General features: G+C 44.4%; 1 protein-coding gene across 3 annotated transcripts in view; it reads left to right on the top strand.

Moving 5' to 3' along the window:
- Positions 1-25,777, top strand: part of AGPAT4 (1-acylglycerol-3-phosphate O-acyltransferase 4) — a 198,686-nt gene that overhangs the window by 40,406 nt on the left and 132,503 nt on the right. Inside the window, exon 1 of one of the 3 annotated variants that reach the window (XM_030809940.1) lies at positions 6,024-6,259. The exons of the other annotated variants lie outside the window; for them this stretch is intronic. The gene's annotated coding sequence lies outside the window, so the exon portion shown is untranslated. Of the gene's footprint in view, positions 1-6,023; positions 6,260-25,777 lie in introns of those variants that run through there. 3 annotated transcript variants of the gene reach the window in all.

The following is a 25,777-nucleotide window of genomic DNA, read 5'->3' as shown; positions in this document are numbered from 1 at the left end:
AGGAAGGTGAGTCTCCAAAAGCTTAAGAATTAGGACTCTGGTTGCAAATGACAAAGCTAGCTTAATGGTAGAATTTATAATAAGAATACAGGGGACTCTCGGGGTACCCAAATTCAGAGAGGAGAGCAGCATGTTCTCATTTTTGTTTTGCAAAACTCATTTTTGCAAAGGCTGTGGGTGAGAAGCAGACTGGAGGGGGCAAGAGCAGAGACACGGAGGCCAGCTGGGATCCTTTTCTCTTCTGCTGCCTCTCTTGCAAATCAATCTGGAAGCTAAGTTTCATTGAACTAGACATAGCTTTGGCTTTAAACCAAGATAAAATGAGCGATCATGGAGAAAAGATCTCCTATACCTTCTGCCAACTTTTGTCTGATAGTTGCCTAATTTCAGTGCTATTTTTTGGGTGTAAAACTGACTCTGTCTGTATAAACTCAAAACGCATGTACTACAGATGGACTTTTAATGACACTTTGTAGAATGATCATGAGTTTAAGTAGAAGTTCTCTTTTTACTCTTTCATGTTAATAGAATTTTGTTTCGGCCTTGCCTTTGGATCTGAAATCCTAGGGAATATAGTGGAAAGAATTCTGTGGTGAGAATCATTAAACACTGAGTCTGGTTCAGTGCTGCTTCCTGTTACTTGTGTGACCCTGGACAGGCAAACCCAGCTTCCCTGGCTCTGATCCATCCTCTGTTAAACGAGGGATTTGGATTGACACAAGTACTTCTCAAACTTTAGTGAATCTTCTGGGGATGTTGTGAAAATGCAGTGTGTGATTCACCAGGCCTGGGGTGGGGCCTGAGACTCTGCATTTCCAACAAGCTCCTAGGCGATACTGATGCTGCTCGCTCAGGGTCACACTCCAATTAGGCCACCCTCCAAGGTGCCATCATGCTGTAAGCTATAACAGCTACCAAATAAAGAAAAGCATTACGTCAACAATGGATAACAATAAATGCTTATTTTAGAAAATAAATACAGCTTTTTCTTTTTTTGAAACAGGGTCTTACTTTGTCAGCCAGGCTGGAGTGCTGTGGCATGAACACAGCTCACTGTAGGCTCGACCTCCAGGGCTCAGGTGATCCTCCTGCCTCGGTCCCCCAAGTAGCTGGGACTACAGACATGCACCACCATGGTTGGCTAATTTTTGTGTTTTTTGTAAAGACAGGGTTTGGCCATGTTGCCCAGGCTGGTACAAATATAGCTTTAATTTTCTGTTTGTAAAAGTAACGCATGCTTATGAAAATTGTTCTAAAAATCACATACCATGCCATGACAGTAAAAATCATCCCAAGTTAAATACCACTTGAACTGATGTGCTCTACTGTCACTTGGCTATGAAGAATACAAGGTTTCAGTATTGGCATCATATTACCTTGTCTTTTAAAATCAGGTTGTGAAACTGGTATCTTTTTCAATTTGTTACCAATTAGTTATGCATTAATTGATTTGAATTCAGTTCCTTCTGTTGTGGTAGATTTGCTTCTGCATCGTATGATTTCAAGTTGCTCGTTGCCTGAATTCAGGACAGGGTAGTGGATGGCTTTCTGGGGTCATCTCAGCCAGGCTGAATTGACCTGAAGATGTCAATAAGAGAAAAAAGCTAAGTAAATATCAAGAACAATTTTTAGCATAAAATTCAGTGTTAAGCTTCATTGAGAGCTAATCAACAGAACTGAAGGTTCTGTAAATACATCCATCTTACGGGAATAACTTAGGTCATAAGCATTGTTGGCAAAGGAGGAAATTTTCCTTAGTTCCTCTGCACTTTCCCCAATGATATTAATGTTACATCTCTTTGATTGTACTTGAAATGATTGTAATAATAACAAGAAAGCCTTAAGAGTTTGTTGGTCATAAAAACATATGACATTTAAAAAACTTGGTTGAGTTTTTATTGACATATATAACTATTAAATATAAGATTATAGACCCCAAATATCAAATTAACTTTAGCATTTACAATTTTCCTTTGTCTCCTCTAAGCAGCCACAATTTCCAATGTAGCACATAATGAGGTCATCATAGTTGCAAATCTATATCTTCATATTTTATAACTTGAGAACATTTTTAAACTCAGTGTATAGGTTTGTGTGGATATTGTATCAATGTTCACAACACGAGGCAAATGGAAATAAAGCAAAAATATTGTTAATGTGTAGTAACGTTGTGCTAACAGAATGGGCAATTTGTAACAATGCCATCAGTGACTCTACTATCTAGCACAACAGTTAATACATAGTGTGTAAGTTCACATTTCAGATAAGTGATAGCCATCATTTTAAGTAGCAAAACTTAGGTTTAAAGAAGTTTCTGAGATATGCAGAATTCTACCTCTCACTGGGCTTTGAGAATATGTTACTCCTCAGGACTCACCATGTCATAAGCATCACTGATTATTTTTTATGTCTGTTCTAAACTGCAGAAACAGTTTCAGAAACCCTGGGTTATTCGGTTTTTAGTCCTAATCTTAATACTGTGAAAGTCACACATGTTCATCCATTGTAGAAAGTTCTCCAAAGTGCAATCACATATAAAGAAGCAAATAAAAATCATCCTCAGTCTCACTCTCCAGAAGTAATGATTATTAACAGTTTCATGATCTTTTAACGCACTGCATTAAGTTTCCCAGAGCTGCCATCACAAATTACCACAAACTGTGTGCCTTAAAACAACAGAAATTTATTCTCTCACAGTTCACGAGGCCAGGAATCTAAAATTAAGGCATCAGCAGGGTTGGGTCCTTCTGGAGGCTCTCAGAGAGTCTGTTCCATGTGTCTCTCCTGGTTTCTGGTGTTTGCCAGCAATCTTTGATTCATAGACACATCATTCCCATCTCTGCCTCTGCCATCACATGGCCTTATTCTATGTGTGTGTCTTTCTGCATCCTCTCCTCTTTTTATAAGGACACCAGGTATTGGGTCTATAGCCCATCCTAATCCAGAATGACTTCATCTCAGCTGATTAAACATCTGCAAAGACTCTGTTTCTAAACAACTTCATATTGTGAGGTTCTGGGTGAACATGAATTTGTGGGGACACTTATTCAGCCCACTACACACACTGTAATATATATTTATAGAATCATGAAAAGGGGACCATAATTGATATATAGCTTAGTTCCCTTTACACTTAGGACACCATGAATTTCCCTAGGTCTTTCAAAAATAGAATTTTAATTTTTTGTAGAGTGTTTCATCATATGAATATTACATCATTTCCATAGCTAACCTGCTGCTTCGAACACTCAGATGGTTTCCAGACTTTACTATTATAAATGGCTCTGATGAATATACATGTTCCCAAATCTTTGAATTTATCTCTGCTTATGTCCTTGGTATAAATTATTCTGAGTTGAATTATTGGATTTCGGGGTATGAACATTTTAAAGGCTCATGAAAAATCTTGTTTAATTGAATTCCAGAGATTGTATCAATTTGCCATCACCAGCAGAAGAGAGAACCCATGGCATTGCATTCTCTGCACTGCACGTTCTAGCTTTTTGAGTGTTGGACAAGTGACTAGGCAAAGAAATAACATCCTTACTTCGTGATTTGGATTTTTATGTAAGGTTGCCTCTTTGTTTACGGACCACTTATATATCTTTTTTAGGTTACCAGTTTATGATTTGTGTCTCCTTTCCAATTTGTTTCTACTCTCTCCAACTGCCAGTATTTATTTCTTACCATCTCACCGATGAGTATACTGTCCACCCCCACCCCTTTTAGAGTCCACTGTTAGCTAAGAAACTATGTAGCTGTATCCTCCCTCTCCTTTTCCCATTCTCGAACCACCTCTGAACCTTGTGCAAATGTCAATCATCGCCTCCATTGTGTCTTCACTGTTTACATTTCGCTTTCCCTTCTAAGACTTTGAGCACTTTTGGGCGATTTCCATGTCTTATCTGTGTTTTTGTATCTTCAGCAGCTAACATGGATGCTCAGTAAACATTCATTGAACTGAATTGTTACGTTGTGACCTGGAAATATTCACGATTCCTTGTATAGATAGAAATAGCTAAATAAGGGCATGTAAGGATAGACTCTAAATGGCACTCAATAATGTGTATAGGGCCGGGCGTGGTGGCTCCCGGCCTGTAATCACAGCACTTTGGGAGGTGGAGGCGGATCACCTGAGGTCAGGAGTTAGAGACCAGCCTGGCCAACATGGTGAAAACTCATCTCAACCAAAAACACAAAAAATCAGCTGGGTGTGGTAGTGTATGCCTGTAATCCCAGCTATTTGGGAGGCTGCGGCACGAGAATTGCTTGAGCACAGGAGGTGGAGGTTGCAGTGAGCCGAGATCGTATCATTGCACTCCAGCCTGGGCAACAGAGCAAGACTCTGTCTCAAAAAAAAAAAAAAAAAAAAAAAAAAAGCATAGGATTTAATCCATGAATTTTGAATTTCTATGCTAAATTTTTAGAAATGGTAACTTTTTCTCCCATATTTCTCGGCTATATCTGAGATAACTGAGGCTGAGCGACATTGTCTAGATAGCCAAAGCGTTAGCGATAATAAGCATAATAATAATTGTAATGTAATAATGGAATGAGGATGTTAAAGTACTGAGATCAGGATAAAAGTTACAATTGTCCAAATTTTAAATTTCCTATCGTTTCCACTGAAATCACTGACTGTACTTATAATATTGGCAGGAATTTATGCAATTTGTAGGTTTTGAAATAAATTACCATTCAGAATTCAACCGTGAAAAACAGTGTAACTCTACTTGAAAAACACTTTGAAAAACTCAAGTTTCCACCAAACCTAGAAGCACATGGGTCGTAAAACATAGTTCGAAAAGTTATGAGAGATGATGACTACAAGGAACTTTTTATAAACATCTTTTATAAGCATTACTCTGTGGTCAAATTTATTTTCACATGGATATTGAAACAAATTATTGCCACAAATGGGTTTCTGTTCTGATCCCTTTTTTTTTTTGCCTCACATATCCTTCCTCTTCCACCCCATTCTGCTTCACTCTCCCTCTCTCTCATCACAGACAAGAAAAATGCCACCTCCCATAGGACCCACTCCAAACCCTGTTTCCTGAATGATCAATGCCTTCCCCCATCGCGATCAAAAAAGCACTTTCTATTCTGTCTTCATGACACACTGGTTTTGACACTTGCACAGCTCTTAGTAATTCTGCAATGTGCTCAGGCTATTTGTGAGCACATGTATTTTTCCTTTATAGATTATAAACATCTAAAGAACAGGGTTAACCCAGGAGTCAAGTAAATAGTTAAATATTATTTTGACAATGGCTGTAATAGTGGACATTTGAAAGGAATACACCTCAGTATTTTGAAATTGAAATAATTTTCTAGATCCTGGCATTTCTGGACTTTCAACAGCCCACCCTTTTTTAAAATTGTGACACTATTTTACTATAAAGGTCTGCCCAGACCCTCTCTAATACACCTGTGTAAATGCCACGTGCATGTGATCATGCGACAGTGTGTGTGTGCATGCCTGTGCACGTCTGTGCAGTGGTAATCAACCATGGTGCCAGGGTTTGAAAACAGAAAATACATCAATCGACCTCCAAGCTTCTTTCATCCCAGTTCTTAACATCTCAATCCCTTGAGTGCTGAGGCTTATTTTGTTTAAGATGCTTTTGGACTCTTCTGAGTGCAACACAATCTCCTTCCAGCACAGCGGACCGAAGAGAGGTGAGGGGAGAGTTTTGAGGGTGGGGATATTGATCCTATGCTTGCTGAATTAAAAATGAGCCAACTGAGGACAATTTCCAGGTTGCAACACAGACGGGAGCCGGAGTCTGGGTTGAGGTTGGAGGAGCCGTTAGGGCGCAGGGATGCAACAGGATTTGGGAGAAAGGGGAGAGAAAGCAAGGCCACTTCTAGGGGGCTTTTTTTTTTTTTTATCCTGGCAGCTTCCCGAGCCAGATTTCAAAAGCGATTTCAAACGTGAAGCCAACTGAAGCACTGCCTTACACTAATTGGAAGGGGAAGGGAGTGACTCATATTACACCAGCTCGCTCTTCTCTCTCGGCAACTGCTAACTTGTAGCTTTAAAAGGAAGTGACATGGGTGGGGAGAGACGTCAGCTGAGGACCACTTTTTTTTTTTTTCTTCCTGAAGGGTCCACCCCATGGGTGGAGTCTCGCTTTTTCTTTCCAGTGTTGGCTGACTTACAGCTCTTATAAACTAGTGGCAATTTCTGAACCCAGCCGGCCCCGTCTCAGCTTCTGGTTTCTAAGTCCATGTGCCAAAGGCTGCCAGGAAGGAGGTATGTGCTCCCGGTGCCGTTCGCAGGCACCTTCCCCGCTGGGTGTGGCTGATGTTTGCATTCCTCTTCCTATCATATTTTTCTCTCCTGGGCTGCATTTCCTTAGGACCTCTGGAAGGGGTAGGCTCCGGGGGAGGGGGAGTGCAAGGCGGGCGGGGGAAAGGTGCAGGGGGCGCCTGGAGGGAGGCGAGGAGAGGCTCTGCTGGTACAAAAGGACCCTCGCTTTGTGCTGGGCCGGGTGAGCGTCCCTTTCTGGGCTGTGATTTCAAGCTGCTGTTCCTGGCTTCATTTACCCACCCACCCAGCCCCCTCCCGGGGCTAAGGCATTTTCTCTGCTGTAGACGAAGCTGGGCGGGGGGTGGTGGGGGGGGGGAATGTGCCTATTACATATTGCTCTCTTTTGTGTCATGCAACATGTTCTTCCGTCGCTGACGTTTCTATGGCAACCACAAAAATACTACACAATATGCAGCCCCGATATACATTGATTTATTTGTATTTCGTGTCTAGTTTGCAGCTTTCTGCTCTGCTTCTTGCTTTGGTTTGCTCAAATCCAGCATGGCTTGTGGCTACCCCTCCTCACTTTCATTTTGGTTTTTCCCTATCACAGGAGGGGTGGGGGAGGGGAGTTGTCAAGGAAACAGGCATTGGTAATTACCTCTCTATTTACCTAATTTTCGGCCTATGAATTTCTCCATATCGAGGAATTAAAAAAGGAATGCTTTGATGTTTATGTAAGTCTTCAGTGTCTGGTCTTTTTTTAGAAAACCTAAACACTTCTTAAGATACGATATTGATCCTGTGGTCAAGCTAAGGGGGAATTAATTCCTTACAGGAGGTGAGATCATTGAAATAAAGTTTTAGACAGCACTGGAGAATTCGCACTGATAAATGTGATATTGCCTGCCCAGGTTTGCCTAAAAGCTTAAATATTTAAAAGACAGGTCTTTGCTCTCATCTGCACTTATTTAGCTGAAAATCTTAAGTTCAACAAGTATGAATAACAAATTAACTGCCTGGCAGGATTCTCCGTTTTTCGTTTTCGTGCATTGTTCTTAGATGGATTAGCCACGCTAGTCACTCTCTTCAAGGTGAGGGTTGCTAGACTTTTTCAAAACTGTGGAAGGATTAACTCAGCTGTGATTAGTCAACCACTCTCAGTTGGAAAAAAAGTATCTTGAGAGAAGGGAGAATGTGTGTGTTTGTGTTTGTGTGTGTGTGTGTGTGTTTAGGGAAATGGGAGGCGGGCAGGGAGAACAGGGCACATCTTGAGTTCTACGTTAAAAGGATTCCATCTTCTGAATGTTCTCTATGGGGAGAAAAATTGATATTCAGAAAAAATATGAAATGAGAAAATTATTATCTACTTAGTAATAAGCAAAGTTAAGTATAATTAGAATGAAATAACACATCTCTTAGAAAGACAGTCCTAGTGGGCCTCTTAACGGGTACCGGCTAAACTGACGCTTTTATTCAGTACGTCTAAGGAAGTGTTTGATAAGGGATACCATTCTTCTGATGGGCATCCCAAATAATTAGCCTTTATAAAATAGATAAGTAGTAATCCCATTCTTGACTCTTAAAATTATCTATAATTTAAGATAAACATGTGTGAAGGTCACTTAGCCCTCATACCTTCCAGCTGCTAAAGCCAAAATCATTACTTATAAACCTCGAGCAACCCTGCCATGTGGAAGCAGGAAGAATGGGTGGTTTCAGTGAGGTTCTGTTTGCCGTGATCCTTATCTAAATATACTATCATCTATGTCTTATCAAATCTGCTATAAATCCAGAGGTCCTAAGTAATTCAGGTAGAAAAGTTACCTGAAAATGGGGCAAAATAGCATGGCACAAAACAAACTAAAGCTACATGGAGTTAAAGACGAGAACTATTTAAAGGGCATAGCACATAGAAAAGTATTACTAAAAAGAATATGACACTCATTTTGAAAAGCACATGTTAGTACACAGAGAAACGGTTGGATTGTGTTTGATGTTTGCAAAGAATTGTGAAAAGCAGCCAGGCTGAAATTACTGTTTTTCCTGCCTGAAAATGGTCCTCAAGGGCAGATTTGCCACATGACCTTCCAAAGCAGATTGACAGCATGTAAGTCAAAGTCTGCGATGTCGGTTCTCTTGAGTTTCCAGATTCAAAATTTCACAGCAAAAAGCCTAATGGAATAGAATTCAAAGGAAAAAGAGCAAGACTTCCTCGGAAGCACAGCCAAAACAGAAACAACAAAAAACCCAAACCCAATAAACGTAAAACACTGTCTGATATTCAGATGCTGAGTAGAGGTTAAAACATTTAGCAGCTTTGGTCTGGGGAAGGTAAGTGGAGCTGTGAGTATAAAGTAAATGTAGGGTCCCATGGATGAGGCTGACAGAGGTGACACCCAGAGGGTGAGTCAGTCGTCATTTTATTGGGATTTCACTGTCTGCAAGGCTCTGCTGTGAAATTGGTGAAGAAGGCAGCAGTTGTAGTCTGTGCTTTCAAGTTTAAAATCCACCAAATGGGTGGCGAAAAGAAGAGATGAGCACCCAGCTGGAAGGAAGGGGGAGGCAACAGCCAGTCAAGGAGATGCAATTAGTATGAGAAGAATACTAGTGGGAGAGTCTTCATCCTGCCGCAGAAGGTTTATAGGAGAGGAGGCAGACGAATCAAGGGAAGAAGGAGAGGGTGTCCTAGATAGCAAAGGTGGATGGTAAGAAATGGATCATGGTTCAGGGTTCTTAACTCCAAGAAGGGAGAAGTCAGTCTTTAGTATAGAAGTAGAGCAGGTATACTCTGTGCTGGTTGAAAGCATAAGCAGATGTAAATTTGGGGACAGAAGTTTTTCTTAATCAGAAAAAGAAAGACTGTTGGAAGACTGAACAGAAGGCAGAATCCTTCCTAATCCAATACTTTTTTAGCTTCAGCTTAACAAAAGGCCAGACTTACACTAGACTTTAAACAGGTACGAAACTGGGGAAGATGGAACCAGGAACTTACCCAGAATGTCATCTTCGTAATTCCTGCCATTGCCATTGTTTTAAATTATTGGATGCTCAAATGAGGGTTTGGTAAATGTCACACATTTTGTGCAGTCTCCTTTATTCTGGAAAGGAGGTCTGATGGTTATGGGACAAAGCTGCATTCACATTTCTTTCTTTCTTTTTTTTTTTTTTTTGAGATGAAGTCTTGCTCTGTCGCCCAGGCTGGACTGCAATGGCATGATCTCGGCTCACCACAACCTCCCCCTCCTGGGTTCAAGCGATTCTCCTGCCTCAGCCTCCCGAGTAGCTGGAATCACAAGCATGTGGCACCACGCCCAGCTAATTTATTTTTTATTTTTTTGTATTTTTAGTAGAGATAGAATTTCACTGTATTGGCCAGGCTGGTCTCAAACTCCTGACCTCAGGTGATCCACCTGCCTTGGCCTCCCAGAGTGCTGGGATTACAGGCACGAGCCACCGCGCCCAGCCCACATTCACATTTCTGAATGTTGTTTGACATCTAAATCTTTGGAGAAACACCTTTCATCACTCACATTTTGAAATATAATCATAATAATCATGTAACATTTCCTAGAGCTTGGGCAACTCATTCATTATTTTTTGTGTGAGAATCAGTTTGGAAAGGAAGCACTGGAACTCTGAAATCTGGCTTCACGCGTGGGCTTGGGAAGGTCTGCAGTCGCTGCCAGGCTGTAGGAAAGAGGAAGCTTAAAGCATGAACTCTTTCTTCAACAGCTGTTTATTATGTGTTTAATAGGTGTCAGGTCCCACAGATGCAACTGTGAGCAAAACAAGATACAGCTGAAATAGTTATAGTTTTCAAATGGGTTTACAAGGGAAACCCCGTGACTGGCAGATACCCATTTTCTTCTATTGACTGAATAAGAGGAACTATCTTAAAAGGAGTATAATTTTTTTTAACATTATCATGGAACACTCCATCTAACCTGTCTGCTTTTCCTTGGCACACTCTTGCCCCACAAAGATTTCCCATCGGCCTCGTTGCTTGTCTTTATCTTGTTTCTCCGATCTAATTTGCTGTACTCCTTCCTTTGATCCTAAGTCCTACCTTTCAGTCACCATTCCTTCATCCATTCACACATACATGATACATCCATCGGTCCTCTATCCACCCCCAGTTCCTTCATTTATTCAACAAATAGTGTTGAGTATCATGTCTCAGGCACTATGTATTACAGCAATAAACAGGAAACTGGTTTTTCCTTAAAGAAGCTTAAGAACTATCAGGAAGACAATGTGGAAGCAGCCCCTAAACCATGTGGGTATGACTATTTTTGCGGGGTGGGCAGGGTCTTGCTCTGTCACCCAGGCTGCAGTGCAGTGGCGCCATCATGGCTCACTGCGACGTCTAACTCCTAAGCTCAAGCAGTCTTCCTGCCTCAGTCCCCCTCCTCCAGCAGCTGGGACTGCAGGCGTGAGCCCCCGCGCCTGCCCTGGGGGTATTACTTCTAATAGAAGCATTTATTGGCTAATGAAACAGGATACTTCTTTCATTGAACAATTTTATAAATTGTTCACACACAGCATACACTGTGCTGGGCAGGGAGGGATCAAGTGGTTAGCTGTTGACTGTTGTCCATTTTATATGTTTTTTGTATCTTCCATGCTGGTTGAGCATAAGGATGGTAAACATTTGTTAATTAACTAAATGGGAAGAGTGGAATTTCTAACGCTGGAGACACAGAGGAAGAGAAGTCTTGTGTATTCTCTTTCTGAAAGAACAAGCTGAGAGAGAGAATCTCTCAAGGTTCCCATTCATAGTGAATTACTCATAGATTTCCCAGTGACAACAGCTCCCCCCACATGGACTCAAAGTATAGCATTTTAAAAAAGAAAAGCTACCTGCGTCCAATTACATACCCATTAGTTCACTGAATATCCTCATGTCCTTTGGAACTGATTTCCCATAATACACTGCAAGTCTCTGTCTTGTTCTGATAAAAACAAGTGGGTTTCAACCCCCTACAGCTTTCTTAATAGTAACAGCAGTGCATCCAGAAACTAGTGGAGGCTCTAGAGACCCAACACGAAGAGTGTTGAGACCTCGTTGCAGCACTTTCTCTTTGTGTTTTCTGATGTCATGAAACTCTTCTTAGTAGAATTATTTTCCCCCACTGAAGTTCCACCGTCAGCCTGGAAATTATATGGGCAACATGACAAAGTTCCTCTGGAAACCACACTCCTCTGCTTGGCTGACCTTGGGAGAAAACATTTAGCAAGTTCTTCTTTTTCTTGGTTATTTTAAACTCAGATGATATCAGCATGAAGCTGTTCCCAATAACTCTGGTTGGCACGGGCATCTCTGCTCTCTTTAGGTTAAACATCATAACTACTTCATGGTCATTTCTGTGTGGGATCCTCCAAGACGAGAGGTGCATTTTGAATTTTATGGTAGTTTGAAGCCAGACACTAAAATTCCTGTAAGGAGAGGGGAACAACACACACCAGGGCCTGCTGGAGAGTGGGGTGAGGGGAGGGAACTTAGAGGATGGGTCAGGAGGTGCATACCTATGTAACAAATCTGCACATTCTGCACATGTATCCCGTTTTGTTTTTTTATAGAAGAAAAAAAAATTCCTGTAGGAGATGATGCCTCAGTCTAGGATATGCCAGGTAACCTGCAGAGGTCATTAGAGACACTGAGGTGACTGGCTGACCTACAGGATATGGGAGAATGATGACAGCCTGCCTTCACTGAGGGCCTCCTATGTGCCAGTACATGGACTTCACATTTATTAACTCATTTTAAAAGCCTCATAACAAAGCTAGCATGGGACAACTCTCATCATGCTCCATTTTACAGAGAGAGAAAGTAAAGATGAGGGAGATGAAGCAACTCAGCTAGGTCATAAGAAGGAGTAGAGCTGAGATGTGAACCCAGAGCATCTGGGCTCTGCTTTCCCCTGTACCTTCATTCACACCTTGCCACGGCATATTCCACAGTCTATCTCCCATGCCCAGTGCAGAACCTGGCACATAACAGATGTGTAGTAAATTTATTTTTCAGTTGTGTTTAAAATGTTAAAAGTGAGACTGGGCTTGCTTTTAAGAGGCCAGTCTTACTTTGTTGCTCAAGCCGGCCTTGAATTCCTGGGCTCAAGCAATCCTCCTGCTTCAGCTTCCCAAGTAGCTGGGACTACAGGTGTGTGCTACCATGCCCAGCTAATATTTTTCTTTTCTTTTTTTTTTTTTTGAGACAGAGTTTTGTTCTTGTTGCCCAGGCTGGAGTGCAATGGTGCAGTCTCGGCTCACTGCAACCTCTGCCTCCCGGTTTCAAGCAATTCTCCTGCCTCAGCCTCCTGAGTAGCTGGGACTATAGGGGTGCGCCACCACACCTGGCTAATTTTTTTGTGTGTGTATTTTTAGTAGAGACAGGGTTTCTCTATGTTGGCCAGGCTGGTCTTGAACTCCTGACCTCAAGCAATCTGCCCAGTGTGGCCTCCCAAAGTGCTAGGATTACAGATGTGAGCCACTGCGGCTGGCCTGGCCCCAAGCTAATATTTTCAAATAATGAACAAATCTCTACTGTGTAGACCTTTGCATGCCTTTCATCCCAGTTGTTAAAAGCAGCAAAATTACTGCAAGAAAGGATAGTATTTTAGAACTTGGAGAAAAACTAACAGCAGTACTTTATAAGACAAGCTACTATAGTTTTCAGGGAGTGTTGTTTTTATTGTGGTTTAGCCAGAGGTGGTGGGAGAAGGGAAAGGGCCTTGTGATTAAAACCATCTGAGTGACAATGCAGTACATACATTAAATTAAAGATGAACTCTTCTCAAAACCAATGTTTAACCAAGGATTGAACTTGACTGAGCAGCTGCTCTCAAGGATACCTGTGGTGGCTGCTCTCAGAGTTCCCAAGGCGGTGGGTGGATGGAGTCAGAGGCTTTCTGTTCTTCAGTGGACTTTCCACAAATCCACCACTGAGTTTAAAGGCAGATTATTATCTGCAAAGACCCTGCCAGTGCTTATCTTAGATGAACTCTGAAATGAGAATGGGAGACTTGAATTGATCCTAGAGTGAAATTTGGTCTCTTGCCCATCTCCATGGGCTCCTCGTAAGCTGTCAGTCTTCTGTGGGTAGAGGTTAACCGAGGCGGATGAAATTTTAAAGAACTATCTGTCTATGCAAGCACATCTTCTTCCCAGGATACTGCAGCCATCAGCAGACAATCAATGCAATCATCTCAGACTGTGTCCTGCCTCCCAGGAGTAAGTCATCGGGCTCATTTCTTTTCTTGTCTCTTTTCTGCTGGGGGAAGGGCAGGTTGCAAGGCGGATGGTGAGCAGATTCTTCGGCCTCTTGTGTGGGTAGCCTGCATAGGAACCATTTCTATGCCTGTGAGTCCATTTCTAGCATCTGCCTCCGGCCTCTGCTTTCTTGACGCTCTCCCATCACCCCATTCATCCTTCATAAAACAGTCACTCTTTCTAGATGCGTAATTGCATTCCATGACAATGATTACAGTCCTCTCTTCATAACTGCACTGGGTGCTCACTGATGGCATGGAGGTGTAATCGCATCGTTTGTAGCATAGAGCAGAGCACTGAATATGTGTTGTGGCCTAGAGAAGAGATGGGCACAAGAAGTCAGGTGATCAGGGTTGCCTCATCGCTGGCCTCCTGGCCAGGGCCTCAAGGGTGACATTCCTTGAGGGCGGGGTGTTTCTCAATCTCGATGTTGAGATTTTGGGCTCATTAATCCTTTTTTGGAAGAGGCCAACCTGTGCAGAATCGGATGCTCAGCCGCATTCCTGGCCTCTAACTGTTACATGCCAGGAGTAGTCACCCCACTTCTACTTGTGACAGCCAAAAATCCCCTAGAGGGACAAACTTGCCCACAACTGAGAACCACTGCTTGAAGGGGAATTCCCGGCTCTGTCAGGTACACTCAGGGATCTGGTTGGTCTGATCAAAGCAAACCCATTTCTGAGGACTAATAGGGTCCCAACCAAAGTGGCAATTCATTAATTTAAATGAAGAAGTACTTTACATGGGAATTGAAAAATAATAGTAAACCAACTTAAAAGTAGACACGTGGCCGCAAAGTATTCAAATATTTAGTGCTTTCTGCCCTGATAAGTCTGCGTGGGGGTCATCCTGGCACCAAGGCAGCCCGATGCAGTGAGGAACTGGACCAGGCTTGGTGGTCTGATAGGACCCCTTCCACACCCAGATCTGTGCAGACAGGCCCTCCTCGTTCCCCTCCCCACCAGCTAAGGGAGCCTCCTTTCCCACACCTCCCTAGAGTGAACAGATTAACATATCTCAGGAACAAATTGAGAGAGGCACTCACAAACCTGCTCCCACCCGGGGATTTCATTGCTGTGTCCTTGACCTTCACAGTGAGCGCTGAGCCACTGCAGTCCAGCCGTGGGTACTAATCCAGCACCCAGTCCAGCCATGGGTACTAATCCAGCACCCAGTCCAGCCGTGGGTACTAATCCAACACCCAGTCCAGCCGTGGGTACTAATCCAGCACCCAGGTCTCACTAGTATTACTTTGCCTCCTAGCATCCATCCTCACAGTTGCTGGTATTTCAAGCCTTTCTTTCCTTTCCGTTCCTGGTGCTTCTCACTTACTGGAGGGGCCACCTTTACCTCCTTCCCAGGACCAGCACCCTGCCCTGCCTGAAGTTAGGCTTCAGCTCCCCAGCCCTGGGGGACTCTAGGGGTCCCATAACTAGTCCTGGGGGACCTTAGGGGTTCCATAACTGCTGTGTCCCTTCCTTTTATCTTCCCATCTCCCTTCTCCCTCCTCGCTTTCAGGCTCTCAAAGGTCGACAGAAGTGGGGCCAGTTATTCCAACTCCCCACCCAACTCCAGAATCCCCTTTCAGCGTTTCTTAGGGAACCCGTGCACTCAGCCCACGGGAATACAAAGAGGAAGCCGACCCTGCGAGTGCCTTTGAGGAGCCCGCTGCCCAGAGGGCGAGATGGAAGCCTCAGCGAGGGGTTCCCACGCAGTGGATAAGACTCGCAGGGCAGGGATGCGCGGGCACACCAGGGGGAACGCCTCACCACCCCTGCCCAGTCTGGGCTTCCTGAAATACTTCCTAGAGAAGAACAGCCCCCACGTTAGGTCTGGAAGTGGGGAGTATTGGTCCCAGTGTGCACGCTTCTCAGGGAGTGCCAGAGACCAGAGGAGTGGGCCGGTGGGCGAGGTGGGACAGGGCGGGAGGCTGGAGGTTTCCTAGACCACAGAGGAAGAAGGTGGGCTGGCGCGGCAGGAAGCAGAGAGAGGCTGAGCGTCCTGCAGCTCTGGGAGGGGAGGCGCAGATGAGGCACAGGTCTGCAAGCCAGCAGGGTTTGGTAACTTGTCGTATGGAGGGTGTCTTTGACGCCCTGAGATAGTAAATATAGGGGGAAAAAAGGTCACTTTCCAATCATATTCTTCCCAAATGGTCACTTATCATATTACACCTTATAAGGTAATCATTTATGTACTTTGTAATCAACATGTGTTACGCAGCACTTACTGGAAGCTGTCTGCTTTGTATAGCATCTCATTTCAGCTTGCCCCCAGCCCTGTGGGTTGCCAATTATTTTCTCTAATCTAATTTGAAACTGAGGCACAGAGAGGTTAACTAACTCTCCCAAGGCCCCAGAGCTAGCAATGCCTGAGCACACTGTCGCTAAATATTGTAACAGAATCACATGGACTTGCATTTCATATTCTTGCCTTTCCTGAAATTTTCCTGAATTTTCTTTTAGGGTGAAAAGACTTCCCATTGTTTCAAAATGTGCAGAAACTTCCCATCACAGCCCCCTAAATCATGTGGAAATCTGGAAGTTATGTAAGACAAAATGATGTAATGAAGATGTGGTGGTGTCACTAAAATCCTCATTTGGCCTCCATCTCTAGAAGAATAATAGGGTTAAAGTTTGAGAGGAGGTGGGGGGGAGAGGACCAGAGAGATATTTTAAATGTGCCCAATTCTTTTAATTATTTATATTCATTCCAATTTTTGCCACATTAGGACTTATCTCCTGCTTTCCATTCCTTCTGTCTTCCCCAGTGGCTGAACTGTTTTTTCTTGTTTGTTTTTGTTTTTCAAGAGAGTCTTGCTGTGTTGCCCAGGCCAGAGTGCAGTGGCATGATCTTGGCTCACTGCAACCTCTGCCTCCCGGATTCAAGCAATTCTCCTGCCTGAGCCTCCCCAGTAACTGGGATTACAGGTGTCTGCCACCACACCCAGCTAATTTTTTGTATTTTTAGTAGAGACAGGGTTTCACCATGTTGGCCAGGCTGGGATTACAGGCGTGAACTACCGTGCCCAGCCTGTTGTTTGTCTTTTTAAAGAGAGCCTGGTCTTCAGCAGCTTCTATATAGCTTTCCTCACCAGGGAAAATGCACCTTCCTTAAGCATCCGAGGTGGCTGGGAATCTTGGTGGTGGGGTGGGGTGGGGCAGGCAGGTGTGAGAAACACCCCACCCACCGCCGCCGAGAATATGCCTGCCTTTGCTCTTTTTCCTTCTCTATCTCTTCTGATGGTCTGATGGGTGGATGGAGGGTGGTTTGGGTCTGTCTCTTCTGCCTCTGGTCACTCACCTTGGTGGGCCTTCCCTCGTGTTCTCTGGAATGGCCCAGGGCTTGCTTTGCTCCTCCTGGCCTCTCTTCCTCTGTCATTCCCTGGAGACAAGGACTGGCCGCCTCAGCTCTCATGGCTTACTGGCATCTTTCATCAGCACTGTTTATGACGTTATCCTCATGTTCTCCTAGAAGTTTTTTGCACTGGAGTTATCTTTTGAACTTGAAACAAAAGAGGCATGTGAAATGTGCCAGTTCAAGTCCCAAGAAGCTACCCAAAGGGTGCCCCTCACTATGAGGGTCTCACTTCCCCGTGGGACTGAAGAATAATCGGGCTGAAACCTTCTGAGCAAAGGAAGAAGTGGGGTAGAGCTTGCAGTGGGTCAGAAGGGGAGAACTCAGCCCCTAACAGCCCCAGTAAGCCTGTGTTTTTACAATAAGACGTGGAAGGAGGAACTCTGGGCTGGGGACTTTGCCCAGGGACAAGCAAACCAAGTTTTATTTGCTATGAGAGAATAATGAGGAGGGGAAAAAAAAAAAAAAGGAATGAGCTAGTAGCTGTGGAAGAGTTTGGGGTTTGGGGAGCTCACACACAGCAGTGGGAAGCAGCCTCTGTGTGGCAGGGACAGACTGGCCACCATGGCTGCAGCTCCATCACGCTTTTCAGGTCCTGGCAGCAGAGTCTAACCCATGTTCTCAACATTGCCTGCACACGAGGGTCACCTAGGAAGCATTTTAAAAAGGCCTCCCTGGGCCCCACTATGGACCAACCAATTCAGGCTCATTTTTTTTTTTTTTAAAGTTCTATAAATGATTATGGGCTGAGAGGACTGGAACCTCAGGATAGAAGGAGGGTGGCTAGCAAGAAGAGGGTGACTTTGGAAAACAAAAGAAACCCAGAGCCAGGACCCAGGCCGTGGTGATGGCACAGTGACGATAATGATGACCACGGCCACATTTAAGATGATGTGCCAGGCAAAGGCCTACGGATAATCCTCACCACAAGCCCTGGACTAGGAACTCTTCTTATCTCCATTTCACAGATGGGGAGCCTGGGGGTCAGCATTCCCAGGGCTGCACAGCTCATACAGGCAAACTGGGTCTCTGGCCCAGGAGCCCCTACCCAGGTGTGAAGTTCAATGCCTGTTCACTCTCCAGCCTCTTTGGATATGCAGCATTCTCAGCTCTGTGCTAGGAAAATGCAGTCAGAAGCCGAAAGTCCACTCATAGAGAAAGAGAAAAGGAATAAAGAGGGCAAAACCAGGCGGAGGAAACCCCCTTACAAACATGTATTCCTAGAAGAGAGGTAGAGCTCAATTACTAACTTGTGCCATGTCAAATGTAGTTTACAAACACTACATGATTAGCTGGATTTGTGGAAGGTAAAATATCCCTCCTTTGGCTTTGTTAATGATGATGCCTTACCTGGTCGCAGGGTAACAGCTACATCCCTCTGACAGGTCCCATCATGAGTCAGCCATGAGCTGGGCATTTCCCTGGAGCAGTGCGGTGGATGTGACTGACCATTCAGTTCATTCATTCTGTGGATATTTATTAACCACCTCGTACGCCAGGTCTGTGCTGGGAGCGGTGGATAGGATGGTGAAAGACACTTAACTCCTCAGGAAGCCTGCTTTGTGGGATGGCAGATACACACACGAGGGGAAATAGCACTTGTCAATATCATGTGGCCCAGGACTGTGCTGGGTCTTTTCTGTTATTTGTCTCATGGACTCGTGCAGTGAGTAAGTGGCCACATTCTGTGACAGTGAGCTCCATGGCTGATAGAGAAGGGGCCGTGAGAAACAGGGAAAGATGCACCTGACTGTTCAGCGGGAGGCAGGGAGGAGAAGGAGCTGGCTTAAGCAGGGTTTGGAAGAATAAACACATGTTTGGCAAGTCAACAGTGGGAGAAAAGGGGGAGGGAAGGGCATCAGGCAGGTGGAATGGAATACAGGAGCTCGGGCACCAGAGCGAGCCCTGTTCAGGAAATTCTAGAAGGCGAAGACGTGGTTTGGTGTGCACTCCTCTAAGGAGATCTCCTGACCTCCTCATGGCCCTGCCTGGTGAAATCAGGTGTTCTAGCCCTGACGTTTATTTATTTTTTCTTTTTTTTTGAGACAGGCTCTCACTTTGTCACCCAGGCTGGAATGTAGTGGCTCAAACACAGCTCACTTCAACCTTGACCACCCTGGCTCAAGTGACCCACCTGCCTCAGCCCTCCCCAAGTAGCTGGGACTACGGGTACACAACACCACACCCAGCTAATGTTTGTATTTTGTGTAGAGAGGGAGTTTTGCCATGTTGCCCAGGCTGAATCCTGTTTTTTTTTTTTTGAGATGTAGTCTCCTTTTGTGGCCCAGGCTGGAGTGCGGTGGCGCAATCTTGGCTCGCTACAACCTCCACCTCCCAGGTTCAAGCGATTCTCCTGCCTGCCTCAGCCTCCTGAGTAGCTAGGACTACAGGTGTGTGCCACCACGCCTGGCTAATTTTTAGTAGAGATGGGGTTTCACCATGTTAGCCAGGCTGAACTCAAACTCCTGACCTCAAGTGATCCAAATGCCTCAGCCTCCCAAAGTGCTGAGATTACAGGTGTGAGCCGGGCCTGGGTTTTTATTTTCAAACCACGCTGCACATTCCAGGAGAGTAGCAGTTAGTCTTGGACTCTACAACTTGAATTTCTTATCTTGCTTTCCTGCAGTTTGACAAGCTCCTTGGGACTGGTCAGTGTTCATTCCCCAGGCTGGTTCTTTCATAAACGCTGTCTGCAGGAATGAAAGGCATCACCTATGGAAAGGGTTAAGAGAAAGTGGACACTCCCATGTGTGGTGGGAGTAATGGCCCCTCCGTCATCCTAGCAGTTCACTGAAGCCCGAAGCAGTGAGAGGCTGCTGGATCCCACTGTGCTTTTGTTAAAGCCCTGTCCCCACATGCTGTTCTTGGCTTGTTATAGTGGCATGCAGTTCACTTCCAGAGACTCCCCAGCCCCAAACATGTATAGCGCCAGGTGAATGGAAGTTTCTTCCAGTACAACTCCTGGATGGGTCTGAGAAGAGAGGCAAGAACCAGAGTGTGACTCAATGGTGAACTTACGACTCAGCCCTGGGGGTGCAGCGTGCACATAGATACCATCGAGCTAGGTGCTGACATTGTAAAAAGTGGACCCCTGTCCAGAAGACTTTCATTTTCTTTTGGCAGTTCTTAACTCGCTTCCCGAGTTGGTCACATTTGAGGAGTTGCCCTGTTGGTAAGCTCAAGGTGCCACTGAGCCAGAGAGTCCTCCTGGGCGTGTGACCTGGGACCCCACACTTGGGGTAAGGCTCTGCTCTCCCTTGTTGAAATTCTTGATAGTTTTTGAAAAAGGAACCCCATATTCTCATTTTGACCAGGCCTGGCAAATGATGTAGCCTTTCCTGCATTGAGTATAGAGTTAGCGCGTTTTCACACGTGCTGGTAGCGTGGCGCACGTGTGAAAACTCACTAACTCGAGACTCAACCAACTCCAGACTGCCCTGCAAAAGACCGGGTGGCTCTACAGAAGTCCGTGATCACCAGCAACTCAAAGCATATGCACTACGCACAGCCAAGGTCATATTAGGACTATCTCAGTATAGAAGGGATGATTGGTGCTGTTAAAGCCTCAGGGGTGCAGAGATCTGTTATACAGCATTGTGACTATAACTAAGAATAAGTGTATTTAAACAGTGCTAAAAGAATAGATTTTAAACTTTCTTATCATAAGAAAAATAAGTATGGGAAGTGATCGATACGTTAGTGAGCTTCATTTAATCATTTCACAATGTAAACATATAACATTATGTTGTACACCATAAATATGTACAATTTTTATTTGTCAATTGAAAAGAATTTAAGGCCGGGTGCGGTGGCTCACACCTGTAATGCCAGCACTTTGGGAGGCTGAGGCGGGAGGATCACTTGAGGTCAGGAGTTTGATACCAGCCTTGCCTACATGGTGAAACCCTGTCTCTACTAAAAATACAAAAAATTAGCTGGGCCTGGTGGCGGGCGCCTATAATCTCAGCTACTTAGGAGGCTGAGGCATGAGAATCTCTTGAACCTGGGAGGTGGGGGTTGCAGTGAGCCTAGATTGCGCCATTGCACTCCAGCCTGGGCGATAAAGTGAGACTCATTCTCAAAAAAAAAAAAAAAAAAAATGCTTGTGGTAAAATAGTCCCCATGTCTTTCACATCTAGCCATGTGATTAAACTTTCAACCAAGTCTTGCTACAACCTAGCTTGAATAATGACTCTCCGTGGATGGTGTTTCTGTGGTTTTTGCGGGGAGCGGGGTGGGGAGAAGAAATAAGAACCATCTCCCAACATATATAGGTGGTGAAGTCTAAGGCTGAAGTTGCCCCAAATAAGAGAACTCTCCTGTTTTCCAGGACTGTGAGAGGTTATTGCTCTCTTGCGTCAGTTTTAGTTGTGTTTTTTCTTTCTGTATTTTGCTTGTCTTATGATTCAAGACATGAACATAAACATTTGAAAATTTCCACCAAGAGGTGGAAAAGTTTATAGATCCAGAGAAGATAACTTTGTACAAAACAAAAGTCTAAAAATGGTTGTTGGATACCCTCAGATATTTGGAGAATCTGCCAACCCGTTTGCAGGAAATTTGTTTTCAAATGAGAAAGGACAGAACAGCCTGAAGATGGGAGTGCAGTCATTTTGAGTTACTTCAGTTATTGCAGCCAAGGGAAGTCACTTTTTAGGGAAGAGAATGGACATAGAGTTTTCATCTCTGAACTGCCACTCTCAGTCTTTGAGGTCTTATGGAGGAAGAAAAGTATTATAAGACTGGAGATAAGTAAAATTCCCTGTTTTTAAAAGTTGGGAAGTGTAAATACTAGAACTTTCATTCTGGCATGCAGGAGTTTTTCCTTCCAAGTGTTTTAACGTAGGAAGCAATAAATGATCCCATGGAGCCAGCATGTGTGCACCAAAACTAAATCATGTTGAATTAACCTCACTTATTCCATTGGTACCATTATTGGGTGAGTCAGTTGAGAAAGTGCCAGAGCAAGGGTGATACTGTAAAGTAAGCATTTGACAGACTGCATCACCACATCCTTGTGTATCCGATGGTGACCTGGGGATTGGGACCAGGTGGGTTCATAGCTAATGGAACAACAGAATAAGCTTGTATTTACTTCCATATGAAATAGAAGGTGGGACTAACGCTGTCTTTTCTTTTTTTCTATTTCACATCTCTTTCTCCTTCTTGCCCACATTCCTTTTTAATTTCCATGAAGAAAATTAATTTAAATTGACTTCTCATATTTCAAGAACCCTTTGATCATTTTTTTGATGTTGGATTTCAGCAGTTTTAAAAATTTCTGTCTTCATTTGATTTTTTAATGGCATTACTGAGATATAATTTACATACCATAAATTCACCCATTTTAAGTGTATATAGTTCAATGAGTTTTGGTAAATTTGGCGTGGTGTAACCATCACCAAAATCCAGCTTAGAAGGCCTCTCTCATCCCAAAAGTCTCCTCATGCCCATGGGATCCATCCTCACATGTGTCTGTAGCCCAGACAATCAGTGATCCAGTTTCTGTGTCTGTAATTTGGCCTTTGGTAGGTATTGCCTATCAGTGGGATAATTCACTATGTATTGTTCTGTGTCTGGCTCTGTTCATTTAACATAATATGCTTGAGGTCCACCCATGGCGTGCATGGAGCCGGGACTGGTTCCTTCTTGTTAGTGGCCTTCCGTCCTGTGGCTGTACCATCTCTTGTTTCTTCATTCACCGGGTGATGGATATTTGGAATATTTTAGCATTCATTGAATTTTAAGTTTACTACTTTTATCCTGATCCAAAGTTCATGTTAGAAACAAGTGCTGTTTTCATTGCCACTTTACCCCCATCTCCAACATCCCGTTTAGGGCACAGGAAAATTCTTGGTAAGGACTTAGAGGAAAAGTCAAGACAGCCGCCTCCATGCCCACTGGCTAAGGTGGCTGGTCTGCAGGAAGAGCGCAACAGGCATCTCCAACGTGATGCCAAAGGCTAACTTTTGGGAAAGTGGAAACTCTCCCAGACCTAAAACTGGAGAAAAGGGCACATCCATTCTTGATGCCTGTCTTGTGAGCTTATTCGTCTCCTAGGCAGAATGCATGAAAATTTCAGTGTTGCCAAACTGATGAACCCATTTCTTTCCCTTCAATTATTTATCTCACCACTGATTTCATTAATTAATGAAGCTTTTGGCAATCCACCAGGTTTCTTTCGGGAACCCTCTTTGTCAGTGTCGACTGCGTACAGGCTGCAGGGACCCGGGGAGCCATCAGACACCGTCTCTACCTCCCGAGTCTGCTCCAGGGAGGACGTGTCAGCCCCGCTCTGTGGCTATCAGAGGAAACTGGTTTCATAACACGAGTGTCATGTCTGTCACGTATTTCAGCCCTGAAACTTCTCCCCACATTTCATGTGAACACAGCAAACGTGTTCATCCGTGACACACGGCAGAGAGCAGCGCTGGTGGTGAGAAACATCAGCAGAGCATTTAATCTCAGCTTTTCAAAGCAGCCTCACAGGAAGGAGAAGAAAATATTTGATCCACAGAAGACTTTCCCCCGATCTTAGGCACAAAGCCTAATTCTTCTAGATGGTGGCAGTCGCTGCCGTCACCATGCGTGCCTGGGGTTGATTTCCTCTGGCCCGGGAAACTTAGGGTGTTAGCCAGGTCTTCGTGTCCTTCCAGCTTTGCCCATTGCCTGTACTCAGGATCCAGGGTAAGGGCCAGTCCTACTTATGGACCAGTCTCCGAGATCATTCTAGTTGAGGGGGGTCTGTTTTACTTCCTGCAAGTGCTGTGGTGGGCAGTAACATCCTGCCAGCCGGCCTCACCAGGACACCTTGCTCTGCCTGGGTGAGGCTGGAGTGGCTTTTTCCTGCAGGCTGAAATTCCCTGACTCCTTTCTGCGGCACATTTCCTTCCATCTAAACAGCGTGTCCCTCTATGTGTTGACATGGCTGTGTGGACTCAAGGCTGACTGTGCTTATGTTTTGTCTTCTGTGGGGCCAGTGTTTTTTTCTTCTTTTTTTTTTTTTTTTTTTTTTTGAGACGGAGTCTTGCCCTGTCTCCCAGGCTGGAGTGCAGTGGCGCGATCTCGGCTCACTGCAAGCTCCACCTCCTGGGTTCACACCATTCTCCTGCCTCAGCCTCCCGAGTAGCTGGGACTACAGGCGCCCCCCACCACGCCCGGCTAATTTTTTGTATTTTTAGTAGAGACGGGGTTTCACCGTGTTAGCCAGGATGGTCTCGATCTCCTGACCTCGTGATCCACCCGCCTCGGCCTCCCAAAGTGCTGGGATTACAGGCGTGAGCCACCGCGCCCGGCCGCCAGTGTTTTTTTTTTTTCCTTTGTTTTTACATACGGCTTTATTGAGATATAATTTACATACCATAAAATTCACCCATTGCAAGTGTGCAGTGCAGTGGCTTTTTGTATATTCATGGTTGTGCAACCATCACCACTATCTACTTTGAGAGCATTTTTAGCACCTCAGAGAGAAACCGTACATATCGGCAGTCACTCCCCAGTCCTGCCCCCTCCATCCCTAGACAACCGCAAGTTCACTTTCTGTCTCCACGCATTGGCCTAGTCCGAACCTTTCATATAAACCGAATCGTACCGTATGTGGTGTTTTGTGACGGGTTTCTTTAACATGTTTTTGAGGTTCATCCATGTTGTAGCATGTATCAGTAATTCATTCATTCTTTCTTGTGGCTGGAGAATATTCCATTTTATGGATATACTGTATTGTATTTATCCACGCATCAGTTGATGAACACTGGGGCTGTTTCGGCCTTTGGCTATCGAGACCAATGCTGCCGTGAATGTGGGTGTACAAGATTTTGTGTGGATGTGTGTTTTCATTTCTCCTGAGTAGATTCCTAGGAGTAGAGTTTCTGGGTCATATGATAACTCTAACATCAGAAGAATTACAGCTGGGTGTGTTTCATTCACTTCCCAAAAGCTTTTCTGAAGCCAAAGAAGCAATAGTATTTTGCAGAGGGGTCTCGGACTTTCAAATCCAAAGCAATAGTATTTTGCAGAGGGGTCTCGGACTTTCAAATCCAGGTTCCTTTGCTCTTTGGACCTACGTCAAGTTATTGTCATAGAGCTAATGAAGGAGAGCTGGATGCGTGAGGTATGACAGGAAAGATGAAGTAGCTGGGAGCAGGGCCCTGCGGTGGTGATGATCTGGAGTTTATCACAGGGAACCAGGGCCTGTCTAGACGTAGTGTATCTTTGCTTCAGAAGGGCTGCGTAACCGTATCTGGCTCTGCATGGCCTCAGAATGATAAGAACAGTTTGCCGGGTGTGTTCTGCAGTTTGAGGCTTTTTCTTAGCGAAGTCAGGGCTGGCTTTTGTGAGCCCAGGCACTGGATTTCTGGAGCTCTCCAGCCTTGCCAGGATTTGCTTTCTTAGAAACCAGGAAGTCCTGTGAAGACAATGATATGAAACCCAAACGCAGTGGCTTTTAGTATTGAATCCATTTTTGTTCTCTAAATTGAGTCAGTATTTACAGATCTTTGAGAATTAAATGAATGTTAGAGCTTAGAACCAAGGATTAACAGAGGAAGTTGTAAGTAGCCTCAATAAATCTAAGGATTTGCTAACCCATGCTGCTTTCCATGAGAAGGACTGAGTGGAATGGAAGCTGGAGGGTTTGTAGGAAGGCATTTTCTCCTCCGTTTCCCAATACTTAGTTATTTGTTACTGTAAGCAGAGGAGTGAAAGGACGTAAAGAACATGGCCGTGAGAAGAGATCACCAGGGCCACGTGGCAGAGGCTCTATAAATATTAGCTGAATGAGTTGCATCTGTGTGTATATACGTATGTGAATCACTTAATATTTTTTAGTATTTCTAATTGATCATCTTATTTTATGCCCTCAGTAGTGTTATCAATTAGGCCGATGTGAATGACAGG

This window comes from Nomascus leucogenys, chromosome 3 (genome assembly GCF_006542625.1).
Source record: "Nomascus leucogenys isolate Asia chromosome 3, Asia_NLE_v1, whole genome shotgun sequence".
Taxonomy (NCBI): domain Eukaryota; kingdom Metazoa; phylum Chordata; class Mammalia; order Primates; family Hylobatidae; genus Nomascus; species Nomascus leucogenys.
This window is presented reverse-complemented; position numbering and strand designations above follow the sequence as displayed.